Source organism: Callithrix jacchus, chromosome 4 (assembly GCF_049354715.1).
Source record: "Callithrix jacchus isolate 240 chromosome 4, calJac240_pri, whole genome shotgun sequence".
NCBI classification, from domain to species: Eukaryota; Metazoa; Chordata; class Mammalia; order Primates; family Cebidae; genus Callithrix; species Callithrix jacchus.
This window is the reverse complement of record NC_133505.1, coordinates 8,137,998-8,165,887: the sequence shown is the minus strand read 5'-3', so window position 1 is coordinate 8,165,887 and position 27,890 is coordinate 8,137,998. Positions and strand designations below refer to the sequence as shown.

The following is a 27,890-nucleotide window of genomic DNA, read 5'->3' as shown; positions in this document are numbered from 1 at the left end:
CAATGGAAGAGTTCCAACAGTCAGGTAGAAGATGGGATCCAAAAGGGTATGGTAAAAAGGTCTTGTCCTCCACAAAGCATCAGCCATTCCTTCTTAAAATCAAACTCAATTATTCATCTATTTAAACTGAATAAATAATAATTCATTTAACCTCTAAACACCCATAAAATCAATGTCATGTATCCTACTTTCTGATCACCATCTCCTAACCTTATAGTTCACATGAAGCATTTAGTACTGGGGGATGAAGAATGATGTGGGAGTTCTGGGCTTCCTGTGTGACTGACGTGGGTAGGCATCCAAGTCATAATGGTCCCAAGGAATATAACAGTGATGAAATCGTAGGCATTTGAGAGGAGAAACAAGTGAAATCGCGGCAAAAGCATGTAGAGATCTGGAGCTCCCACTGATGCAGGACAGTGGCCAGTAGAAGGTGGGCATATTTTTGATTGATCTGTTATAACATCTTTCTTTCACATATATATATTGAGTTCATAGAGAAAACAGAGTCAATACTAATATTGCGGACACAAAACAATGAAGCTCCAGACCATTTCTCTCTATTGACATGAGACTTTCACATAATTATCAGGTTAATCTTTCTAAAATGGATTTCTTCATGGCATTTTCTTGTTAAGTCTTCATTAATATTCTTACTTTTACCTGCATAATATTCCTTATCTCCTAAGTTGGCATTTAAAACCATTCTAAAATGTCTTATATCTGCTTTTCTTTTCTAATTCTTTTGGGGTATTTACTTATTATTTAGCTATATTTGTTGAACACATATTTGGTGTAGACACTGGGGATACAAATGCTGAATATTCACGGCCCAGCCCTCTGGACTGTCTTTCATTAAATAGTTGCTTTATTTCTTTATATGACACTGCACTTGAGACTACTATTCCTGCCCTCCTCCTTCCTGCTGCCTGCTAAAGAAACAGGTGTTTCTCTGCCAGAACACCTTCTCCTTCCTCAGTATGCATCTATGATTTACTTATGATTTCTTGACCAGGTCAATTTCAGCCTCTTTTTCCAGTAAATGTCCCAAACACGGGAATATCTTCCTTTCTGAACATACACTGTTTTTGTCACCAGACCAAAGCCTAACTCCAAGTACTTGCTCACTAAATATTTGATGTGGAAAGACTAGCACCTGTTAATGCACTAAAGAATGTTCTCTAGAAAAATCAAGCATAGTGTATCTTTTCATTCATTCAAAACTCATCTATTGAGATACAATTTTGTGCCAGATATTGTCTTTGCTGTGTGGGTTCTTTTAAAGCAAGGTGTCTTCTGCCTCTTGTTCCTGCAAACATCTTTTCTGAAAGCCAAAATTCATTTTTAATGAGAAGCAAAACTGACATTAGTCCTCTAGTAACATAACGAAGACATGTTTAACATTTGCCTAGCAACAGGTTTCCATTTGGAAACAGAAATGTTCATCTCTATTATTTTAAAACATTCTGTATTAGTTACCTATTGTTGCTGTAACATGTTACCATAAACTTAAAACCACACAAATTTATTATTTTATAGTTCTGTAGTTCAGAAATCTGCAATGGGTCCTTGCGGGCTAAAATCAAGGTGTCAGCAGGCCTTTCTGAAGATCATAAAGAAGAAACCATTTTGTTGCCTTTTCCAGCTTCTAGAAATTGCTCACTTTCCTTGCATTCCAGTCCTTTTCCATGTTCCACCTCTCTCTAACATATTTAAGGGGCTTGTGGTTATGTTTGCCCCACCAGTATAATCCAGAATGATCTCCCCATCTTAAGATCAGAGAATCAGCAATCTTAATTTCATCTCAGCCTTAACTATTCTTTGCCATATAACCTCAAGCTTTCACACGTTTCAGGCATAAGAAAATGGGCATCTTTGACTGCCATTATTCTGCCTATGGTATGCCCTTAAGAAAGTGAGGCATCAGATATCATCACCATGGAAGTGTCCAGGCTTCTAAAGGTGTGGCACTATGCTGCTCATCCATCAACTTTGATGCCTCTGCATTCAGAAGTAAGGGTGCAGGTTAAAAATCTCATGGGCCAGCATTCACTCAGAATCATTGTGGACTGAGAGTAATTTAGACATTTGCAAGCCTTGTTCAGGGATGTCTACAGCACTATCATAAATATGATATTTTGTCTAGATGGAAGAACTTAATAAAATTAAGCAGAAGAAATGGTTGAGGGAATTATTCTTAAGGAAGAAAATGATGAACCTGGCAGCAAGACAGGGTGTGTTTTGGTTTGCTTACTGGGAATAATTTATACTCTCTTAATAAAAAAATAATGGTGATTATGTTCAGATGAGTAGAACTGGGTGTTTATTTGAAATTAAGCATGCTACCATCTTACTACAGATGACATCACACATGATTGTAACTTGCCTCATCTGCCCAAACTGTAATGGATACTGTGCAAGTTTCAGAAGAGGATTTGTGTTGGCTGGCTCCTGCTGGCCTTTAGCCATGTGTCCCCAAGGAGAAAATGTTTAAACAAAAGGAAAAGAAAATGCATTCGAGGACTGAGATGAAGGGAACAACGAACGGGTCAGGAACACTAACTTCATGTAAGCAGTATTACAAGGCAGACAACTGTTGATACTTTTTTAATTAAATAAAATTACTCTCCAGAGACAAGGATAGTTGGAGAGTTCTAATAAAACAGAAATTGGATGTCTAATATACACATCCAGATGAAAATCTACTAAGAGTACTCGATACAGAATTAGCTAAAATTTGCTTAAAATTAATTCGATATTACTTATTAAAACAAAAAACCATCTTTAAAGTAATATGGAAGTTCTGTGGCCAGCTTATCTAATGATGATTAAACCTATTCAGTTCTTTCTGAATAGAGGTACATGTTAAGAATGGGGAAACTTTTCTCCTATCAGTATTTTTATCATGCCAGAAAATATAAAGTTATACATACACATAAAATTTTCACTACAATTTTGTTTCCCTTGGCTTTTTTCCTTGCAGACATTTTTCCTTCCATGTTTCTTTCCAAAATCCCATTTACAGGATGGTTTTTCCAATCCACACTAAAAAGTTAACTGTACAGAATGTCTTACTTTTTTTTCTTGCTTAAGGCTTTATGCATTAGATGTTCATCAAATGTTGAGAAAATATGTGTTGTTTAATTATCTATTTCTTTTTCACACTTGTGGCTGCACTTAGTGCTTTTATTGAAAGTATGCTCTTGGAAAATATATTTTAGCATTTCCAAGATTACTGACTTTTATTTCATTTTGTAAAACATAGGTTAATTTAGAAAACAGTGGTCTTTTGAAATTGAAATACAGATTTAAATTTTTAAGGAAACCCTTTGTAACTCAGTTCAGCGAGTTGATGTATTCATTTTTACCAGCTGGGATGCGGTTTGACCCATTCTCCTTGGCCCTGGCAGCAGTTCCAGGTTTCCTGAAGCCGATTGTGATCTTAACACATTGTTCTTATTTCTGACAGCATTTTTAGTTTTAACATTTTCAAGAGCACATTCTTTTCCTTGTACTATTGAATCTAATCCTGTGAGGAATAGAGATACTTGCTTACCACCTGGATTTTGTTCCTTAATGACAGACCCATAAAACTGCTGAACTGGAGGAAATGATAGCATCTACAGAGTTCTGGAGGATCACTGAGACTCATCGTCAGTCCTTACCTTGCCTCCCTCTGGGATGAGAAATGGCTGTTGTAGACATGTATTCCAGCATAACTTTGCCCAGCTACAGGGGAAGAGAGGAGCTTTCTCTCTGGGAAGCCACATAGAGGTGCATGGGGGAAAGCCACCTGGATTTTTGCTGGTTACATCTCTATCCTAAGCTCAAAGGTGCATATCTTTTTCCTTCCATAGGAATGCAGCCTCCTCTTCCTCTTTATTTTATTTGACTAAAAATTGAACATAACTATGTTTTCTACGTAGTGCCAAATATCTTGGTATTTATAAATGTCTGGATAATTGATTTTTTTAAGCATTTACTCACACGTTTTGAGTTATGCCAATGGTCCACTGTCTCCTTTAAGGAGGAAAGGAGGCCCCTTTCTTGACATGCTCATGCAGAAACATTGCAATACATACTGGAGTTAGTATATATTGCAAATTAAATAATATTATAATATTCCAACTTATGGTCAAGGTAGTATGAATTTTCACACAGCTTTTTTTGTGCCAAACTGGTATCAAAAGAAGATACAGTATGAAAGGAGAAAATTAAACAAATATAGTCAGGCTTAAAAAATGACAGTATCTTCAGAGACTTCAAGTGAAATGGAAATGCAATGGTATGAGGATTTGAAGGGAGGGGTCTTCTGGAGTCTGAGCCCTCAAGTCAGCAATGGCCCCAGAGCTTTCAGCTCCTGTGGAGCCTGAAAGTGCTCAAAGACAAAGGAACGGCCCACAGCTGGAAGCCAGGGCCAATAAGGACTCTGGATCCCAAAGGGTATCGTATCTCCCACCCCACATTGATGTAAAAGGCTGAATAAAGTGCTGCCAAACTGCGGGTTTGTGGCTGTAGATAATATAGCTGGCCTAGACGATCGAGAACTAAAACAGGTCAACAGCTGATTTGGTAATGTGTACTCTAACAGCCTTAGGGTCACTGCAAGGTAGGTGCCTTAACCTGTCATTATAAAATCTACTTCTGGAATGGGGTCAAATGATGAGGATGGGCAGAAATGGTTAAACAGAAGAACAGCAGCAACAACACAACATCAAGAATTCAGCAAGAGGAGAAGTGAAACCAGAGGAAGGACAGAGAAGACTGGGAAATCGAAATGGAAGGTTTGACCTTACAAGCTTGACCCATTAGATAAGTGGAGCTCACAAGTCCCAATTCCCATAGAGTGTATATCTATATCTATATCTATATCTATATCTATATCTATATCTATATCTATATCTATCTATATCTGTCTATACTTTTAAAGTCTGCATGGAATGTTTGCAAGTATTTGCCACATACTAAATGACAAAGAACATGTCTACAAACTGCAATCGGTTTCATGAAGTATAATTCATGATAAAAGTTTTTCATCCTCTGCTTTACTAAGTTGTCTTATGAGGTTCTTATTTCTTGTGCCTAAGGGATCCCTGAAAGCTGTTATAAAGGATATATCCAATTATTAAAAGTATTAGAGAGTGTCGACCCATGGTGAGACCTGAGGCAGGGAGATCTACTTAGGAAGCTTTTGAATTAATGCAGTTCTAGTCAAAGACAGTTTATCAGGGGTGCAATGGGAGAAAAGTAGCTTTGGGTAGCAGTCGAAAGTCAGTAGGTCATGAACCACACAAACCTGTGTTTTCTTGGAATTTCATCACCCTCTTACTAAGCCTTTTTGATCATCATCTGTCTAATGTGTAAGTGTAGAATGAGGATAACCAATACTGCTTTCTGGTTGGTTGTGAGGACCAGAGATAATCTGTGTAAACACTTTTGCAGTTTCTGGTACAAAATTACCCCTCAGCAAATGTTAGAGTAGTAGGTCATGGGGAGTTAAAGTTAGGAGGCATATGTATGATGCTTCTATGTGAAAAATAGAATAAAAATTGCTTGGTAATTGACTCTGGTTTTGAGTAACAAAAGATTAAAAGACAGTTCCAAGAGGTTCAGGAAGCCAATATTTGAATAAAATTGAATACAAATATGTTATCTGCATAGTGTCAAACATCTAGGGTTTATAAATGTCTAGATAATTAACTGATTTTTTTCAGCTTTTATTCACACATCTGAAGTCATGTCAACACAACCTACAAATCAACCCAGCAGTTGTATGAGTCCTATTTTGACCACAATAATGATTTTTTACAAGATATAAAAAGTTCAATGCATCTAAAATTTAAAATCTAAGTATTTATTTAGTGTTTCACCATTTTCAAATTGTACTCAGTACACAAATTCAGCTTCAAGTCCTTTTATAATTGGCACATGCACTTTTCCCTGAATCCAATGTAAATTAGCTAAAATGCAACTCACTTCACTATTAATAAAATAGGGCTTTGTCTGAAGTCCAATCTCTATGTTATTTTCTATGTTTTAAGTACATCACAAAATAAAATTATGAATACTTCTAAACACTAGTCACTTTTTAAATAAAAAAATAAAAGAATGAAAGATCTTGATATTTCACATCCTTTTCTTATTGAAACAACTTTATGACTTAACTGACTTCTGCATGAGCTGGAATAGGGATCATAAATATTTTTAATTAGAAATCATGAGAGGAAAAATATATAAAATATAAACCATGAACAGATAGCACAAAATATATAACATATGGAACAAATAAAAATATATCCATTTACAAATATTATGTATTGCTATTTAATCAGGAATACCAAAAGAAAGTGGAAAACAAATCAACAAATGAAATAAGAAAGTAAACGAAATTGATGGGAAGGAAGGCTTGGAAGAAAGATGTAAAGAAATACAATATGAAATAACAGAACTTGGTAACTCTTATAAAGAGAGATGCAGAGATACGCTTAGGCATCGGCTTCTTGGAAGGTAATGTGGTAAGTCCCATATATTTCCTTCCTCGCTTAAATACTGCCTTATCTGTACCTATCAATCACCATCCTTTCTAGATACAGAGGGGATGATGTCCTTTTGCCATTTTGTGAAATTCCAACTGACTTCTTGTTTCAATTATGTCACCTTCCTTCTGTTTATGAATGACTCCAAAAACATTTTTTCCGACATCTCCAGTATATCTCCGAGAAATCTAACTTATGATAGATGCCCTGGAAGCTGTTATCTATAATGTTTTGCTTTTTTTTTTGTAGTACTAAATGTCTTCAATGAGCTTAATACATCTACTGCTTCAATCTCCTTGACATTTGGTCACTTTAAAATTCTACTACTCTCATGAAGCTTAACTCTTGCTCAAAAATGATAATCCAAACAATAAATCCAGTGGCCTTTTAAACGTCTTCCACTTGACTTCTCTTTGCTCTTTAAATAATAGAAATCTCTCCCTCCTTGTTTAAGATCTCTTCATCTAGGTTTTATAAAACCACAAAATCCTAGTTTGCTACCTAACCACTCAGACCATTCTTCCTTTGCCTCCTTCAAAGATTTATTTCCTCATTCCACCCTAACTTCTCACCTATATACAGTGAAATCAGTGATGTCACCCTGCCTTCTTGTCTATATACAGTGATACAGAGGAAATCTCTATAGTTGAGTGCCTATTAAACAAGAAAGGAAAGTTATATTTCTCAAATTTTTATAATCACTTTCAAGGTGATGACTTCCAGGGACCCAAACTAACTCTAACTTTAAACTACCTGCAGAACACCTATCTACTCTGTACTTCCTCATCAGGGTGTTTCCCTACCACTTAAACCTGTCTGGAAGCAAACACCTCACCTTCCTCTCTAAGCACAATGGCACTTCTAACTTCAAGAGATTTGGAAGCTGTGCTTCAGTCTGGATCTGCCACTCTGGATCAATTTATCAAATCGGTTACCAAGAATAAACTGGATTTTCTCTTCTAGGTCATTAAAAAATATAGACTCCATTTTTTGTATTATCATGATTTAATTCAGGTCTTTCCTCATTCATGGAGTACTGAAATAACCATGTAGCTGGTCTCCCTGACTTCATTATTTCTCCTCCAGGCAGCAATTCATCCTCATGTCGAAGTGGTTTCCTAACACATATCACATCATTTCCAGCAGCGCTTCAAAGTGTCATACACCTCTCCTTATCCTGACATTTAATCCTGTCTACTGATCATGGTAGTTTTATCTTCTCCACTTCATAGTATACTTTTGCTGTGGCTTACGTGTCCACTGACTATGAACTGGACATGACTGATATCTCACTGCCCAATTCTTTGTTCCTGCTATTTTCTTTCCCTGAAGTCCCTCCCACATCCTCTCTGCCTATTTAAATACAATTCAGGACCAGCATAATCAATTTTGCCCTTCCTTCTAAAAATCTCTTCTGACCATCTCAGCCCTGATAATTCTCTTCTTTGCAGAGCTGCTGTAGGGCATACTGTTGTATATTGTCTTTCTAACTAGACTGTCACGCAACCAGTAATAGCTGATATTTCGAATACCCTTCAACGCTCGGAGGAGTGTTTTATCCCATAGTAGGAGCCTAATCAGAATAGAGATTTTGCTGAACAGAAAGTGCTCAGACAATTATATCTCCTCCACTGTATATTTTCTCTTTTAAGACTTAATTTCTCATTCTCATCTCTTCTACATTTTCCAAAAGTGTCACTTTCAGTTCTTGGCTATTGGAAAGCAAATACCATTTTTCTTACATTTTTAAGTCAGAAGGGGTAGATTAATACCATTGAGGTCAGCTGATTTTTCCAATAGCCAGATGCCTGACAAGAGCCATACTGTGGCACAACTGACCTAGCTTTATGACATACATCCTGGGTAGTTCAGGAAGTTTTAATACATGCCTGCCATTTTGGAGCAATTATATATATAGTATTTCCTTTCACTCTCAGAGGTGTCCTGGCTTTGGTGATAAAGTATATGGTTACTTGATCTATACTGCCTCTCATAAAAATGCATTTATTTTCTAACAGAAATTAAAAAGAAATACTGTCATATTTTAATCATGTCATTTAATAATCCCCCACTATAAAAGCCCAGGAGCATTTTTATTAATGAGCTGGATTTCGTGATTTGGATGGGAAATGTGTTTGCTCTGAGATGGCTTCACAAGGTTTGTATGTACCATCTTAGATGATGTGCAGTGAACTGTGAGGATGGGCTGAGGTTTATGAATTTATAATAGGTACCATGCTGGGAAGGGCTGAAGGCAGAGAGTTGTAGCTGACTAAAAATCTCCCACAGAAACAGCTTTCAAAAAAGAAGATACCAACTGACCTGCGCTTGACCTGATCCACTGCTAACTGAGAAAAAAAGCAGCTTCTAGATTCGACTGAGTTCAAACCAGAGGAGAGAGGCTACAAACCAGTGAGCCAAAAGAGAAGATGGAGGAAGCCAGGAATTTGTAGGAAGAAGGAAAGAGCCATACCTAGTGTGCTGGCCCTAACCTCAGGTAAAGGGTTTGGCTGAACTGGCTAAAAGAATCAAGAAACTCTTTATATATTTCCTCTGAGATATCATGGCTCTTAAAAAAAAATTCTTGGCAGTGTTCCACTTATGCTACAGAAATCTATTCAATATGGACGCTCAGATTTCAGCAGGGGATTTGCTGTCAAATGTTTTGGTTCTGATTCATGGCAAATTTTCACATCATTTGTAGGAAACTTTCAGATTAACTCAGAGAACATATATATATACAGGCAGCTGAAAGGACATGTTTCCAAATTTTAAAAGGAAAAGGAATCATTTTTAAAATGCTTTCTATTAATTATTTCTCTATCTCTAGAAATAGCTGAAGTACTATTGCATTCTTAGTCCTCAGTCCCTTTTATTTGGAATACAATTTATATGTAATGGTTTATTTCACTTGTGAATAAACATGCAGCTCCACTTTATAAAATCCGGTAGATACTTTATGGTGATTTTCAGAAACTGACCTCCTTAGTATTGTATTTGCTTTGTCTAAAAGCATGCTCCAAATGAAGTGCTGCTCCGTTCCAACCTTCATTTAGTATTCCTCTTGGTGGGTTCTGACAGACAGGCTGCACTTGCAGTCCCACTTCTGCCTTTGACAGTTGTCAGTTCTGGTCTGCGATATCATGACTGAAGATTCATTTGTCTTGTCATAGTTCAAAAGGGCACCTGAGTTTTATCCCCTACCTTCCCCCGCTTCTTTCCCTACCTTTCAAAACAATTCTGCAACTTGGATTTCGGCCTCAACTCTTGGACATGCACATGCTGGCGGGGCGAGGCTCCTTCTGCTCACCTTCCCAGTGGAAGGAGCCAGGTTGGAAAGGATGGGAAAATGAAACTTGAATGTATTAATTTGTAAACTCCCAAACCAGTTGCTGTACCTGTCACTTTAGGCTTCTGAATTTCATTAGTGTTGACGGAGATGAACGGCACGTTCTAATTGAGGGCTTGCACCTGCAGCTTGACAGCAGTGGCTTCTTTATTGGCACTGGGATAAGGCCCCGTTCCCCAGGTCTGCTGTTCTAAGAGGTAGCAATCATTTTCACAGAATGTGTAGCTGGCAGAAGGCAATTAAACTGCAAACTAGTACCCAAAGGAAAAAGACCTCTCCTTCTTTCTCTATTCTCATCTTCTTTAGTCACTCTTCTGCAACCCCTTACCTCTAATGCTTTGAAATAGTGCCCTCCTTTAAGCCCCATGTACTGTAAACAGAAGAGAACAGAGTGGATAAGAATGGAGGAAGAAAAATAAAGAGAGAAAGGAAAAAATTATGATAGGTGAGAAAGATCAAAAGAACAAATATTTGAGCTCATTTAAATAAAATCTCACAATTTTTAAATTATGGCTCCAGATCATTTGCCTACTCACATACCACTGCCTTTCAGTTCAGTTAAAAAGCAATAGCTTTGTGTCAACATAATGCTACACATATAGCTGTATAAATACAAAATCCACTCATACCAAGGAATCTGTCTGAGTTATCTCTTAAGACTTTGTTTAACTAAAACTGTTCTCCAATGAGTTCAAGAGTATTCATGTGATTATATCTCTAACATTCCTTATAAGTATAAACCTATACATACTTGGCACTGCCACATGAAATACACACATATGCAAATAGCATGCTTGGTATATAATAGGCATTCAGTACTACCCACATACTCTCTATAATAAGTGGAACTGTCTTTACAATCCGTGAATGAGAATAAAATAAATCCATGAATGAAACTATACATATAATATCATAGTATGTTTTACCTGAAAACCTATAACATTTTAAAACACATAATTCTTTAATATATCCATTAATAAATGCAATTATTTGGCTTTTTAAAACAAGCTATTCTGTAGTCATTTTGGGAGGTAATAGCAATTAAGAATGTTTGAATCAGACAGATCAGGGCTTCAGATTTCTGTAACTTACTGTATATGTGACCTTAGTGAAGTAATTTAACCTTCAAGTCAATAAAAAATAAGGATAACTCAATAGAAAAACTGGGCAGATGTTTTAAACAGGCACATCGCAAACAGAGCTGTACAAATGGCTATAACCATAGGGAAGAAACAAAGCATTGTCGGAAACAGTTTTTAAATATCTAATGAAGTTAGGCATATTCACATATTCCAACAATTCTAGGTGTATGTCCTAGAAAAATGAGAGCATATTTACACTGAATGATAAAAATGACAAAGTTTGTGGAAGCATTTTTCAAAACACATATTAAGTGGAAACAACCCTAATATCGTCAGTAGGAAAAAGAATAAATAATGAATTAATGAAAATGATTGAACTGCAATTATAAACAACAGCACAATGGATTTTTATCAATATAAATTTTAGCCAAAAAAAGCAAGACATAAAGAAAAAAATATTATACAATTTCAAAAAGCCCTTAACTGCATTGTATAAGGGGGAGTATTCAAGTTGTAAAGCCATAAAAATCAAGATAATAATTATCCTTTTTTTTTTTTTTTTTGAGAGACAGTCTTGCTGTCAACCACGCTGGAGGGCAGTGGTATAGTCTCAGCTCACTGCAATCTCCGCCTTCCGTGTTCAAGTGATTCTCCTGCTTCAGCCTCTAAAGTAGCTGAGATTACAGGCACACACCACCATACCCTGATGATAATGGTTATCTTTCAAGAGAAAGACAGGGATTGGATTGAGAAGGAAGGAGCTTCTGAGTAATAGTCTATTTCTTGACCTGGATGGTGGTTACCTTTATATTTATATCTTAAACACTCTTTCTTATATGTATTGTATTTTTGTTACATAAAATGAATCTTTAAAAAGCAATACTTTTAGCTTTCTGTACCTATTTCCACTAAATCTCCCAAGAAATAAATTCACAGGATCATAAGCAAAACTATTTGGGCTTCTGGAATCTAATCTGAGACATTTCCCATTTTTAACCCCATTTTCTGAGTTACATTTATATCCCATCTCTTTCTGTCAGTATTGTTAGTTTAAAATCTGGGTTCTCAGGTCAGAATTAAGAAATGATTATTTTAGTCCATTGTGTTTGCAAAAGAAACATACCCCCGTTAGATTAAAAAGTCCCTTTTTTGATGTGAACTTTTGTAAAATTTGAGCTAATGATTCCTGTCCTTGGTTGGGTTGCTCATATTCTTTGTCATGTCTCCTGGGTGGTATTTTCCACATTTGTTCTTTATCTGTGGGTGAAAGTCAGCCATCTTCCATAGACATAGTGCAGAATTTCCAAGTATGCATCATCAGTTTTACTATATGTTCCATTCCCCACCTTGTGCACCTTAAAAGGATGAAGCATTGGGCTACCATAGAATAATTTCCTGGACTCTAGTCCAATTTGTAGTTCATATGTAGGAAGCCTTAATAAAGTACTGTATTTCCCCAACACTAGGGGCTTAGGAGGGAGGGACAGAAGAGTGGGTATCAGGGCAATCTCCTCTTGCTTGTTTATAGCTCCTTACGCTAGTAGCATTCTGCAGTGACTACACTATTATTCTTAAGGACACCTTGATGTGGGCTTTCAATGAAGTCCTTAGGCAATCGTCTAAGGAAAGAGATGAACAAAATTTAAGCCATCTTTTAAAAATTTCTTATCTCAGAGTAGCCACCAACTGCCTTCTCTCCTCAGCTGTGACAGCAGAATAGCTTTCATTTTCCTGAAGGTTTGTTTCCATTCTTGTTATTTCTTGTATTACATGTTTCATCTGTATTTTTCAATGACTTTTTTTTTTTTAGAAACCCAGTGTAGTGAGATGGAGACATATCCTGAAAACTGATAGAATTTATTACATGACAAGTCTTCAGTAGAAAATAAATGTAAATCTAGCCTGGATCTGAAGCTAAGGCAACCAGGGAGAACCAAAGCTAAGATACTCAGGTCCCCCACACCCCCAAAATACAAAAAGTAAAAAGGGCAAATTTGTGTGGATGAAATAATTCATACAAGTTGATGCTGCATCTTATCAGCACTTCATCAAAGTTTAAAGGTACTTAGAGTATCTATTGATTATTAGCATAGTGTAGCTACTCACTGAATTTAGTTACACAACCTTGATGAATAATTATGCAGTACTTCCCATCCTCAATATTATTAAGCACCTATTATTGTGTACTCTTTCAGGCTAATGGAAGTATGATGGTGAGCACGACAGACAAGGTCATTGCCTACAAGGAGCTGCTGATGGAGAATGACATGCAGCGAAGAAGGTAGTATGCAGACATATGTGCTCTCATTTCAAGTTGATTGGACCCAGAGCATAGGTGAAGGATTTGGTCTTGTATGGGGACAGGAAATCTTTTTCCACTGTGGAATATAACAAAGAATAAAGAATTTGTGGTGGAAAGCAAGGGAAATTATCACCTGATTTTTTGCTAGGTAAGAAATTGACATGATTGCCTACTATGATTGAGAAGGTGGTAAAAAAGTTACAGGTCGAGGGTGCTGAAAACAGCAAAGAACACATTAAAAGAGACGAGCATGCAAACATAGAGGTAGCAACAGACACCATTAGGAGAACAGCAGGGGTTGAAGATCATGAATTTACAGTAAATCAGTATGAATAACTTTGTGATATTTTTAGCCACTTGGAACCACTCAGATTAGATTTATTCAGTATTGAGGTTGCTGAGTGGGTCTGAATGAAAGACTATTAAGGAAAAGGGAATACTGGGGAGACAGTTCATTTGATTGTTGAAAAGCTGTGTTGACTTCGTATTGAAACCTTTTGTTACATACATCTTAAAATCTTGCCCTCTCCAAGATTACAGAGCAACAACTCTGTCCAGTGGTTACTGGAGCAGCAATCTGCTAGTTAAATTTTACTAATTTTGCTGTGTAAAAATGGCTTCAGTTTAAACATTTTTAAAAAATCGTGTGCAAAATAATTGCCTCAGAGGATTTATGATGGTGTATTTTTTGGCTTCGTGGTCTACGGAAATATTTAAAAGAGCTACAAAATTAGGTAATTTAAAAAGCAGTTACTACACAAAATTTGATCTTTTTAATGATGACCTGCTTGAAAATGTTTAAAACTTTAGATTGAATGATGATTTAAGCACCACCTCATGAACTCATAATAAAATACTTACCTAAACACTTAAAGAAGAGCCAGAAAAAAAATGTTACCATAATCTGTGGCTAAAATGCTTAGCCAGTCATCTCACCTCAGTAATCATATTTTATGATCAAAGTAAAGACAAAAAAAATGTCTCTTTTCTAAGTTCTTAGCTTTTGCTTTTTCCTAATAAGGAGAAAACATGCTATAGTTTGTGTGCCTTCAAATTAAAATTAATCACATGAGAACTAAACAGCTACTTCAAATGATTACAGACTGAATCTAGCAAAACAGTATCAGCCTTGGTGACAATGAGAGTAAAGTTGTATTATTGTTCACGGATGTCAGGAAATAACTTCTCCAGTGGATAGTGCAAACCTTGAGAAAACATTAGTATAGAAGTATCACTTGGTGCTCTGAGGTCTCAGAGAAGTGGTCATTCTGATTCTGAATTTCTAAGCATGGGTATCAGCAGATTTATTTTATTTTTTAGCATGGCAGCTTTCAGCAAGGAGAGTTGCAAGTAGATCAAAGCCAAAACATGTGCTTTAAAATTGATACCATGCACTCAGCAACTGGCTAGGCAATCTTGAAAATGGCTTCACTTCTCTTAGCCTCAATTTCTTCAACTGTAAATCAAAGTAGTGCTGCTCAATAATTTCGAAAAGTCTTTTTAGTTCAAATAACATGTGCCTTTTAAAGATAGTATTTTCTGGATTGTAGATATTATCTCTCAACGGTGACTCGTCCAGCTTTTCAATGACAGGAAAGTGAATTATTCTGATGGTATCTTAAGGGGGTGATCTAACAGGTTGGTGAAGTGGGAAAAGTACATGCCTAGAAAACATAAAACTTAGGTTTGGGTCTGGTAATTCCATCAAATGTTGTTTACAGCAATTTCCACACTGGTAACCTGGGAATTATCATATACCCTTTCTCTTGCAGGATTAAGATGCAACAAAATATATGAAAGAAATTTAATAAAATAACAAAGTATAACCAGGAAAGATTATCAAAATATGAATGATTTGTCCTCTGTGCAAGTTTAAGCACATGTCATCATTAAGCTCTAGAAGGCTAGGGACTGTGCATTGGCACTGGGGTTTGGAGTACAGCATTTGTATATCCACCAGAAAAACTGAATTATGTGTAGTAGAACTGTTAGGCTAATTCTTCACAAATTAATCTTTTAGTGAAAGTAATTCTAGCTAATATTCCTGAAAGTTTATTTGGGTTATCTTATAGGTTGATACTAACATTTATTAGGATAAGAAAACAGGCAAGAACAGCCAAGTCAATTTTGAAAAATTGCAGTGATGAAGGCATTGGAAACAGTGAGGGTTGGGGGAGGTTTGATCTATGTGGTAACTAAACAAAATGGATATTAGAACTCTGTCACTGGCATAAAGATCATCTGGCAAAAAAAATGATTAACACTGAATGGAACATCTACTGAGTTTGCTAACTAAGAATGTTCGATTCATGAGAAAAACACGAACTATTCTATAGCATTGCGACAATATGCTCTCCTTTAGGGTCCTCAATGATTCTAAAGAATTTAGAATTCTTTACAGAATTACCAGTGTAAAAGAACAAAACTCTAAAAATTACATTAGAAAATATACGCAAATATGCCTGCAAACCTGGGCTTATCAAGATAGAAAATGCAAAAGCTATAAAGGAAAATAATGCTGAAAATAAAAATAAAATGTTAAATCAGAAACTCTAATAAACCAAGTTAAAAGATGATTTTCAGATTAAAAAATGTACATAAAAAGGATTAACATCTGGAATAAAGAAGAACTGTATGGACACATCAAAAAATCCAGAAAAAGATGAAAGGGAAGGGAAAGGAGGACAGGGGAAGGGAGGGGAGGGGGGAATAGAAAAGGGAGAAGGAGGTAGGGAGAAGGGAAGGAAGGAAGGAAGGAAGAAGTAGCCTGAAGTTACTGATATTTATTGATAGCATTCTTGAACCCCTAATATGAGAGTAAAGCCAATCTAAGCTCTCTAAGGCCTTTTGGATATCAGATAAATGGGAGTGGATTAGGACTGTGGCAATTTTATTTGCATCTCTAGGTTTAGATGGAACTAAAAAATTTTGTGAGAAACAGAAAGAAAAGAAATCCCGGCACAACTGCCATACATGTTTTCAAAGTCTTTTCACATTTGACTTTGTGATTTTTTTATTCTCGAGAAGGCAAAAGCAGATAAAATAAAATCAAACTAAACAAAAGATTTCCAGCGATGTGGTTTGGCTTAATCAAGCCTTCAAACACATTCGAGCTTTCTGTTCAGGTTATTTGAATATTAAAATATAATCTATGTCAAGGTAGACTCAGTTCCTATCGACTACTCTTATACCTTTGAAGCTGTATTTCATAGGTATTTATGTAAAAACAGCACCTTTACTTGTACTTTATGCTTACCAAAGAACAGTTAATAGATTTTATAGTTTGGCCAAGGTCTAAATTTATCCAGAAAGCCTGTGGTGGTATTGTGTACACAGTTATGTTTTGCTTTAAACATAATTAGATTTCGTTATGTGTTCAATAAACATTTTATTGAGAATGTCACAATGTCCATGGCCATACAGCAATCCTAACAGCCAAAACATTGGTTGAGCATCAATTCTTTCAGTCATATTAGTAGTGTGAAACTGATTGTTTGGAAACTGGAAGGGACAGTCTGCTTAAGGCTGAGCAAAATCAGCCTAGAGGTAGCCTTGACTCTCTTAGCCTGGGAGGCAATACACACTTTCTCCTGGGAGGCCAAACATACTTTCCCCTGCCAAACATACTTTCCTCCTGGTGTCAGCAGGAGATTCCCTTTGCAGTTGTTCTACCCATCTCAGTACTTAAGTCCTTCCCTGGTTTCCCTCCTATGTGCCCATGCATATGTGTTAGCTCTGCATCAACTCTGAACATTGAGCAAGGAAGTCCAACACTTAAGAATAAATCACAGACTCTGGAGCTCAGAATTAAAAGTCTGCTGGGATATCATCCTTTCCCATTTCCCATCATACGCTCCACACTAGCGCCTTTCCACCCTGTGCTTTCAGAGCACTCTTTTTAAATCCTCCTCACCTTGAATCCTCAATTCCTTCCATCTCTACCTAATCCAAACTCTTCCACTTTTCAAGACCTAGCTCAATGTCCACATGTTTCTAAAAACTTTTCTCATCTCCTGATGCTTTTTCATTTTTTGTATCTTTGGAATATCCTTGATAGCTCTCTGAGATATTTATCATCATCCATCTTATCTTTGGAGATGTCTCATTTCAAAAGTAGATTCTTAAAAACAAAGAAATCTTGTTAGAATATTAAATGGAGACAGTAACAACCTTGAGGCTTTCTTTTCATAACTTTTTAAATTGTAAAATACTCTACTTGCTGAAATGGTGGCTTAGAACCTGAAAGACAATACAAATTGGTGAAGATGAATTCTCTGAATCAAAAAGCCACATGATGCTTGAATGTCACATTATGGGAATCTGGCTTGAGTAAGTCTACTGCTTATTGGGGCACATCTAGAGCTTTTACATGAAGATCATGGAGAATTAGGGGTCCATAGCACCCCTGTGTATAGGAACAGAACTCTGACTTCTATTGGAGACATGGCTTCCAATGAAAGTACTGTATACTACCTCTTTTTCCCATTGTAGCCCTGTGACTGTGTTTTGTTCCAGAGATGTGAGTGGGAAGTTCCTCCATAAACCATCCCTAAGGTGTGCCTCTTTTGCCTTATCTTCCAACTTGCTACTTGGCATAAGAATGTGAAGGCTGGACTTGAAACAGTCACCTTCAGCCATTAGGAGAGACCCAACTACAGAGATTTTAGGAGGTGGAAGCAGTTCAGGTCTGAACCAAATACGTTGTCTTTGGGCTGCTTTGGATTTCTTTCAAGAGAAAGAGAAACAACAGCAACTTCTATCAACCTGGCAAATGGTAGTCTCTGTGACGTGCCCATTGTTAAGTCACAGTTTAGTCACATGCTGATGAACTTACTCCTAACTGATATAGTCTAGACAGCTTGGTTTACCTCTTCTAGCCTAGAGTGGTGAACTTAGTTCATTCTGAAACCGTAAGAAAATTTCATGTAACAGAGATCCTGAGTTCACCGTGTGTATTCTGAAAAGATTATGAATAGGCCTGACTCTGAAACAAAGCTCAGAAACATTGTGAGCTAAGACCAAGACTCCAAGCATGATTCTGCTTTGGCCTCTACCCACGCCTGTTGCCACTGCCACTCTCTGATTTTAGGCCACAATACTTCTCAGTTGGAAGACTGGGGAAGTTTCTTTTCCAATATTTCCCTGTTCAGTTCTCCCTGATACATGCTACAAATAGTCATCTTTTTAAAAATGTAACTTTGAATATCTGCTGTTTGCTAAAAGTGCAACTTTTTTCCTATTGCTATCTGATATTTTTCAAGCATCTGACTCGACAAGGTAATGCATGCTTTTGAATCAAATTCTTTTTCTGGTACCCTTTCTGGCTAGTCTTCCTTGGGTAACCTGTGCTTTAGCAAAATTAACGACTTATGATTTCTACTATGAGCCCAGCAGTGATTCACCTCTTGCACACAGTCTTCTCTAGACTATTCCCAATATTTGAAATGCTTTTCTGCACCATCTGTAAATAGTCTTACTCTACCGCTTCTTCAAGATTCAGCTCAAATGCTCTCATCTTTGATATCTTATTTGATAACAATGAATTGGTAGCTCTTAAACTACCAATTCTACTAATAAAAATAATGAATAACTACTTGAATAACTAAAATTTCATTGTACTTGGAAGGTAAAAATATAACTTGCTGTGGTCTATGTATCTACCTACATATCTGTATATCTGTCTTTGCATCTACCTGTCATCTATCTAACATCTACCAATGACATCTATCTGGGTCAGAGACAAAGGCAGTATATTAAGACTAAAACAGCAGCAAAAGCAACACCTTGTGTGGGTTCCTTGATGCCCCATTTCCCACAAGGGGATGTGGCGAGTGTCATCCGTTACCCCTGCATCAAAGGAATGCAATTTCAAAATTCAGAAACTGTCCTCTCATATAGGGCTGCGGGTGACATGCTCATCCTCTTCTCCCATAAAAGAGAGAGATCTTATTGTTACTCCAAGATATACACAGATGTCCCACTTTATTACTATGAAATGTAAATGAATCCCCTCCAGGGAGAAGAAGGGAAAGTATTTACCTTTACTATCCTGAGATGTCTACAGGGAGGGAGATATCTTTAGCTTTATTACCCTGGAATGTCTTCTTATACAAACATAGGCTATAAATGCCTTTTCTCAGGTGGCTTGACCCATTCAACAAACAAGAGATAATCATGAAGAATTGTCTTCCAATAACCACCATGTGTCAGGGACATTATATAGTTTCTCTCCAATCCTAAACATGACTTTGTAATTTAGATATTACTATTCTAGTTTTACAGTTGAAGAAATTAGAGCTTGAAAATGTCAACTAACATGCCCAAAGCTACACAGTCAGTAAGCGTCTGAGTCAGGATTCAAGCTGTGTTGGTCATTTGGCCTTAAAGCCAATGCTCTTTCTATTCCAAAACCAATGTAGTACATCCTCCCTGAAAGAAGCTTATGGTGCTTGATGTGAATTTCTTTTATGTCATAGTTGGTCTATTTTTCTTATTCTCATATAAGCTTTATGAGGACAGAATCATGTCTTATAACCTCTACCACGCCTAAGAAGGAAGTAGCCTGCAATGATTGGATGTCTTATTAATATTGTCTGAATGATAAAAATCCATCAAAATAGGTATGATGAAAACTTGGCATTATGCAACTTACATAATACATGACTGTGGAAAAGAGGTCACATCATAAAATTCAAATATAGGAAGCTTTTACCTGAAATATTAATAGTGATCTCAACTATTTTTTACTCAGCTGACAATTTTGCTTAAATATTTATAAAAATTTGAAGTCTAAAGTTCAGAGAAACTGACTAAGAGTTGATAATAATCAGTGAGAAGGAATAAATAGAAAAATTGTTTGAATCAACTCACAAGAGAACTAATGTTTTAATATAAGGTATCTTGAAAAATAAAAAATTGATTTCACTTTATAACTAAACTTCTTCAGTTCTAACCAAAAATACGCGTTGTGCTGAAGAGTCAAAATTCATGGTTGAGTTACAGACTTTTTTCCCTCCCAATCTGGTTCTGGAGCAAAAGTTTTTGTCTTGTGACAATTTATTCTAAAATACTCATCTTCTATTTACATAGCCCATTTTCTATGAACATAATTCATATCACTGGAATATGTCCATAGTTTTTTTTTTGCCTGAAGCCATGCTGCCCCACTACTCAGAACCAGGTTTCTTAAATAAAAACATTAGAGAATATTAAAACAAACATCTATTGCAAAATTTAGTCTCAACTTTGTCCTTAAGTACTCAAGTTATTCAGTATAATAAATATATTTGGTTGTATTTCTCCCTTTAGGTTAATGTTCACTGCATTATTTTTCTCCTCGGGTTAAATCATGAGTTTTCAAGGCTGGTCTTGCATTTCTACTAAGAACTGGCTTTGAATATGTGCCCCTTCTTGAGATAAGAAACGTTTATTCCCAATATATACTGGAATAACAAAAATACACTTGCATTATATTTTAATAAATACTAAAAGTGATATTTTAAAATAAAGAGGACATTTTTACCTTTCTTGGAAAAGATGTAACAAGAAAACAGAAATGCATGTACTCATGTGTGGGAGGAAGATTATGTTTCATTATACTTTCAGCTACTTTGGCAGTTGTTTTTCATATATATATATATATATATATATATATATATGCAGGATATTAAAGTGTTAGCTATGTGGGTGTGATTTATTGCACAACTTCTTCACCCAAAAAACTCTTCTATTTTAGTAGAGTTCAATTTATTTCCTTTGGGGAAGATTAAATAAAATATGTTAACTCGGTTAAATTTGGAGTCTGATGACAAATGACTAAATGTGTTCAGATTGGGCAGGCAGAGGAAATCTGTCCAGCAAAGGACTAAACTTGGAAATAATGTTTGAATGTACACTGGCAAACTTAGTTTATAGCTTTAGAGTTTAGTATTATAATATGCCATTAATTTTAAGCAGTAAATTTAACAAGTAGAAATATGATTCCCACACAGTGACACACAATCCAGCTATGCAGCTAGCTATCCACTAAAATTCAAATAGACATTATTCAAGATGAAATTACATGAAATTAGGATGGCACTAGTGAAACATATTTTGGATTTCATTTTTCTTTATGGCAATGAAGAAAACTTTATGTAGCATCTTCATGTAGTTTGACACAACAGATACAAATATACATAAACACACACACAGTGTGTGTCTACATATATGTGTATGAGTGTATATGTATAAAATTATCAGAAGTACATTATTCTGGCGTTGGAAAATATATCCTTATTGTGATTTTTTAAATCAATTTTTATAAGATATATAAAAACATATATAAAATTAGGGTTAAGAATTAACTTGGATTCAACCAAGTTTAGGCCAATTGACTTTGTAATTAAAGCTAGGAAAATAAGTACTGCTGTATATTTTTAAGAGTTATGCTCAAGAACAAAGCTGAAGTTGATGGCAGGCAACTGGACATCCTAACTGCACTACGTATTTCTGAAAGAAGAGGTTTGGAACTATTAATATAATATATAATGTTCTTCCATCTTCATAATACCTGAGTGACTTAGCTAAGATATATAAAGGAAAACCTACTGATATTAATGCTAGACTGATAGATGCACAAATAATTTTTTTTTCTGTGCTATGACTATCAAACCTTAGAAAAACACATACAGATATAAACAGAGGCCCAGAGTATACAATATAGCCCCCAACATTTTCCTTTTATTCAATTCTTGATACCCGAACAGAGCTATGCTCCTTAGGAAATATCCAGCACATTCCTTTCATCTTCAGAACAGAAACTGGGCTCCACGGCTATGTCTATTCATAGAACATTCCTCCTAGAGGGAAATCCATATTTTTAACCACTATTCTGATGAAAGGAAAAATCAAATTTGAGGAAAACAAAAACTTGGTAACAGTACAATAATGTAATAAAACACTTTATCTCTTAACTATTCTTATATTTCCTATGCAGCCTAGTCTGCTTTCCCAAGGTCATAAAACCCAACAAATGATCATCTTACAGTCTCGAGTATATTAAATTTTTTTTTTCTAGAACGTCCATAATCTTTGGAATGATGTTTTCCGTTGCAAACAAAAAAAAAAAAATGATGTTTTCACATCACAAAACCACAATGATTTGCCGTTTTTTCATTAAACTTCTATGTAAACACATAGATGTCTCAAATAATTTCTGATGTCACAAAGAATCTCTCCGGGATTTCTGATGTCTCAAAGAATTACTGCCCCAGCACTGAAGATCCAGGCCATTGAACTAAAGATGGATAAGGTTTCTCAGGAGGTTAGAGTTTAATTTCAAACAATAAACTGAAAAGATTTAAAAAGTTGATGTTTTTAATGGCACTGAGTTAGCAGTACATGTTCAGATAAAGTTTGCATCGTCTTGAAGGAATTACCCCTATTATTCTGAAAACATATTATCATACTACAGGAAATGTAAAATGAGCTATACCCATGAGTCACTGCCATGAGCTAAGACAGGAACCGTGGGACAATGCAACATAGGATTTTGCAATACAAAAAAATATCACAAGCTGTAGAAAACCTTTCACCAGAAATAAAACTATTTGTTTACTAAACTGTTTGCAAGAGAACTTTGCAAAATGGAATATATTATTACAATGTAGTTTGAAAGATTTCTTGAGACTTTAAAAATGTTCTGATCCTACTTTTCTATCAGGAAACCAATGCATTGCTGATGAGCCACTCACATGAAGCATTAGTGGCTGGAGATACTATCACCCATGGTGTCATGTTGGACCTCTGTTGATTTTGATCAATTTTAAGTGTAAATGATTGAATAGCTTAAAAATGAGTAGCTTTTAGTAAACTATTATAGGTAAGTAGAACTGCACTTAAAAGATTGCAAGATGGGGGCAGGTTAATGTGTCCCACAATCTAATTGTTATTGGAAAAAATAATCTCTTTGAGCTGAACAGCCATGGAGAATTAGAAAGAAGGACTTAAGTCCCCGTTTGAACTCAACCACTAAGTGTTTTGCTTTTATCTCTCTGGCTATTCATGATAACTTCTGAGGAAGCTGAAGGACTTTGAGTCTAATGGAAGATTCAAAATGTACCTTAATTTCAATTAATGGGTCAGTCTGCCACCTTGATTTTATAAAAGATGGGATCCTTTTGGCCTATTTTAAATATTATCTTTCATATCTTTTGTGTCAAAGAAAATAGTGAGGTTCTTTGATACTCTACTCCTTGATATAAATATTGATTTACAGTGATTCTTGGTTTAATTTCCATAGAGGCAATGTTTCATACACTTATCTTCAACATATCTTTTTATATAATCTTTAACAAATAAAAATGGTGGAATTTTCTCTTCTTTTCAATTTTTTTAGCTTATCATGGTAAGAATATGTAACATTAGGTCTACCTTCTTACAAATTTTTCAGTGGATAATACAGTTTTCTTAATTATAGAGACACAGTTATACAGCTGATCTCTAGGAATTACTCATTTTGCATATTGAGATGTCATGCCTATTGATAATTTTCCCTCATTGTAAAGTCTAAGAGATTAAAATTTGCAATTTTTTTTCTGTAGTAGATAGAATGTGAAGGTGACAACCCATAAACCCTGAGGATGAGGTAAGTTTTGTGAGGCACCTAATAGAACTTTAACTCTTTATAATCCATATTTGGAAAATTTTGTGTTCCACCCCACCTGTACCAACACACATACACACACACACACACACACACACACATTTTCTAGAACTACAATATTCTAAAATAATACCCAGGGGATGCCTTAGATATACCATGAAATATGTCCATCCAATTGCTATGTAATATTGCCCACTGTCCTCTTCTTCTCCTGCTCAGTTTCTCTCCTGTGTTGTTAGAGTCCACGGATTCTGCTTGTTGCCAAAACATTGTTGAGTTCTCTGCAGTTGTCAAAGTGTTAAGGGCAGTTTGTATGTTAGGCAGTGGTTTACAGAATCACATTGGACAGCAGATAGCATTATACATTTCCATAATGGTAACTGTAAAACCAGCTTGTTGAAAAAATTTATAGCCCCTTTCCTTCAAACATTTTTGTGGCTCAGGCTACTCCATTAAGTAGAATCCGGACTGGGAGAAACAGCTTAGTGACATTGTTCTCAGAATCAGTTCTCCCAAATGATAGAATCTGCTGGATTTGCTATTCTCATGAAGTTGTCTTCCAGGAAATTCTTCAGTTCCTTTTGCTGATAGCTTTAAATTGGGCTTCCCCATTAATATGCCTGAATGTATTTGTATCAAAGCAGTAGGATACCGTTAAGGATTAGGCCATTTATATATCACCTCCATTATTTTTACTGATAAGAATCTTTTGTGGGGAAGATAACTATTTTGATGCAAATTATTACTAAATCTTCCATGTTATTTTGTGAAACCCTGTAATTGCTAAGGGTAGAATGAGACTCTGATAGTTCAAGATGCATGCTATTACAATCTTCTCAATGCACTAAAATCTGCATTATCATTAGTATTATTATGTAATAATAATCAGGTGAACATCTTATCTCTTAAGGCAGTTATTCTTTGGAAATCTATTGGTGAAACCTGATAACATCATCTGAGTAGCCACACATCAAATATTTTGTAGTTTTAAGATTTATGGAACTTTTCTCTGGACTAGAGAAATGTTATGTCTGCATTATTCTCTCTGTATCCCATGGCTAAACTTAGCCCTGAAGTTTATCAGTGTTCATCCAAAACATTTAGTAACATTCTTAAGACCTCATAAGCTATTAAATATCTCACATTTTCTCTGGTGCAGACAGGGAGGCAGAAAAGGCTACCTCATAGTTTAGTAAACCTCCCATCAGACCTTGGTGTGTGCAAGCAACAGCTTCATGATCACAGAATTTTAATTGAATGAGAAACTTTGAACTCAGAAGGCACCTCTTTCCTTGACTTTATCTGATAGAGCACTATAGACAGTAATTCTTTTAGGAGCAAACCAATACTCTAATGGCAGCTGTCTGAATCTCCATACTCTGCAATTATTTAAAGTATCCCTGCAATTTGGAAATAAAATTGAATATAGTCAATTTAAGTGTATTATATTGAAGGCATAAATTTTTCCACTTTTTCAAGTAGGTATTGCAAAAAGAATGGGCTCTTTCTACCAACCTAATAAATCAGAGGTGAGATAGTTCATCCAAAAATGTAAAACTTTACTAAATAGTTTAGAAAAAGTAAAAGAAAAATTGTGAAAAGTAAAAAAATCTTCATATGTATGCTATTTCCCCTATTCTTTAGCATCTAGCTCCTAAAATATGTGCCTTAGATACAGTAGAGCATTTCAGGCAAACAAAATATTCAACTCCAAAGAAAAGGAACTTCTTATATTTTCAAACAATGTATTTTTTTCTAATTAAGGAATATATTTATTGCTGAAATAGCAAAAATTATAAAGGAAAATAATTTTCTATAATTTTATTCCTGTTATTCATTTTTAATGCCTTCTATTTACTTTTAGTCTATGTGTCTATGAATCATACTGTATAATAAGTATAATAATTATAACAGTAATAAAAGCTAACATTTATTGAGGATTTAATATCTAGCTGTCATACATGCTTTTAAAATATTAACTCATTTAATCTTCATAATATCACTCTGAATGAAATAGTATTAATATTATCCCAATTTTTATAGAAGAAAAAATTGACAAACAGAAAGTAAAGAACTCCTTTCCAGGTCACATACATAAGTGTGTGGCAAACCTGGGAAAGGAACATGCAGGTGGGTGCATGTGTGCACACACACAAACAGAACAAGCCTACACACAGCTACACAGATCCAACACACACGTGCACTTTGTCCAGCTTGTTGGTAGTTAGTATTTTGTGAATAATTTTAAAATAATATAATCCTATTAAAAAACATAGAAACTGAACAAAAATAAAAAATATAGGAGAAAAATAATCAAATCTCACTATTTAAGATAACCATTGTGAACATATGTAAACTATTTTATTCTACTCAACTTATTCTATATTTTAAAATATATTGGATAAGTCCACACATATAGCTTAATATGCTTCTTTACTTAGCAGCAAATGCATTATTTTATAATATTGAATGCTGCAGTACCGTAACTTTTCCTAAACCTATGATATTTTTGTTAGCATATCATTTCAAAAAGAAAAAAAAGCTGCTAGTACAGAATTAAATATTGTGAAAAATAAGAAAATATACTTATTTAGTAATTCAGATAACTAATCAAAATTTTTGAAATACTGAAGATGAAACTAGAACTGGACTTTAAATTCAGAAGGAACATGATTTAATGATGAGAACATAATCAAATTATGAATAGCATGGGCAAATCACTGAAGTAAAAGTAAATAGTTTATACAGGGACCACATAGGTTATATATCAACAGGGATGCTATATTCTTATGAAAAATAAACTTAGAGGTCCATATTAGAAGAAAGGAGAACATAAATTTTTGATAGAATAAAGAAAGACTTGGAGAATCCTGAATTCCATCAAAAGAGTTGCTTCTATCTAAAGGACAGAAATGTAGCTGAATAATGTGTATTATTAAATATGTTCTAAACTGAATTATATTTGCTTAGGTGGTAGTAGATTTCACCACAAAAACCTCTTATTCCTTGAGGTGAGAGGAACAGAATACCATATTATTGTGTTCAAGAATGTTCATCTCATGAAAATAGAAATCTGTGATTTTAGCCAATCAACCAATCTTTGTCTTTTATCCCATTTACATTTAATATAATTTAATAATCTGATTTGGATCATCAAATCCAGAAATTACATAAAAAGTGTCATCATAGCATCATAGAGTTCATTCAGGTATACAGAGTCAGATTAAGATTCAAAATCAATTAATGAAATTGACCATTTGACAGAATAAAAGAAAAAAAATTATCACCTCAATCTATGTGAAATAAGCATTTGATAAAATTTAACATGAATTTATAGTCAAAACCTTTGCTAACCAAGCACAGACAGGAATGTCATCAGTTTGATAAAGAATACTTAAATAATCTTCAGCTAATATCATATTTATTGGTGAATATGAAGACTTTTTGTTTAAGGTAGGACAATTATCACCAGTTTTATTCAATATTGTACTCCTTTTTATAGACGATGCAATAAGACAAATGTAATCTAAAAACAAACCATAGGTAGTAGTGATTTTACCAATATTACATTATGCAAAGTCAATGTACAAAAAATTCTATTTCTATACTCACAGCAAGCCATGAAAAATGAAAGATGAAAACAGTACTACTTACAATAGCATCAAATCATCAAATACCTACAAATAAGTATATCAAACTATGTACAAAACTTATACACCTGAAAGTACTAACTATGCAGAAAGAAGTTATAAATTATGTAAATAAATGAAGTTTATTCATCATCCCTATGGATTAAACTACTCAATTTTCCCCATATTAACCTATAGCTTCAAAGATATCCCAATCAGGAGGGGTTCTTTCTAGAAATTGGTAAGTTGGTTCCAAAATGTATATGGAAATTCAAAGGACCTAATACAGTCAGAATAATTTGAACAAGAAGCATAAGTGAAGGAATTACAATACAACTAGCTTTAAG

At 35.1% G+C, this 27,890-nt stretch overlaps 2 long non-coding RNA genes across 4 annotated transcripts in view; one reads left to right on the top strand and one right to left on the bottom strand.

The window, feature by feature from the left end:
* LOC118152741 (uncharacterized) overlaps positions 1 to 27,890 on the bottom strand; it is a 239,166-nt gene that overhangs the window by 171,366 nt on the left and 39,910 nt on the right. The gene's annotated exons all lie outside the window — the stretch shown is intronic.
* LOC118152742 (uncharacterized) lies at positions 352 to 13,297 on the top strand. The gene is made up of 5 exons (XR_004741528.3): positions 352 to 433; positions 2,360 to 2,568; positions 6,333 to 6,515; positions 8,826 to 9,033; positions 13,163 to 13,297. It is a non-coding gene; the product is annotated as an uncharacterized LOC118152742 (long non-coding RNA).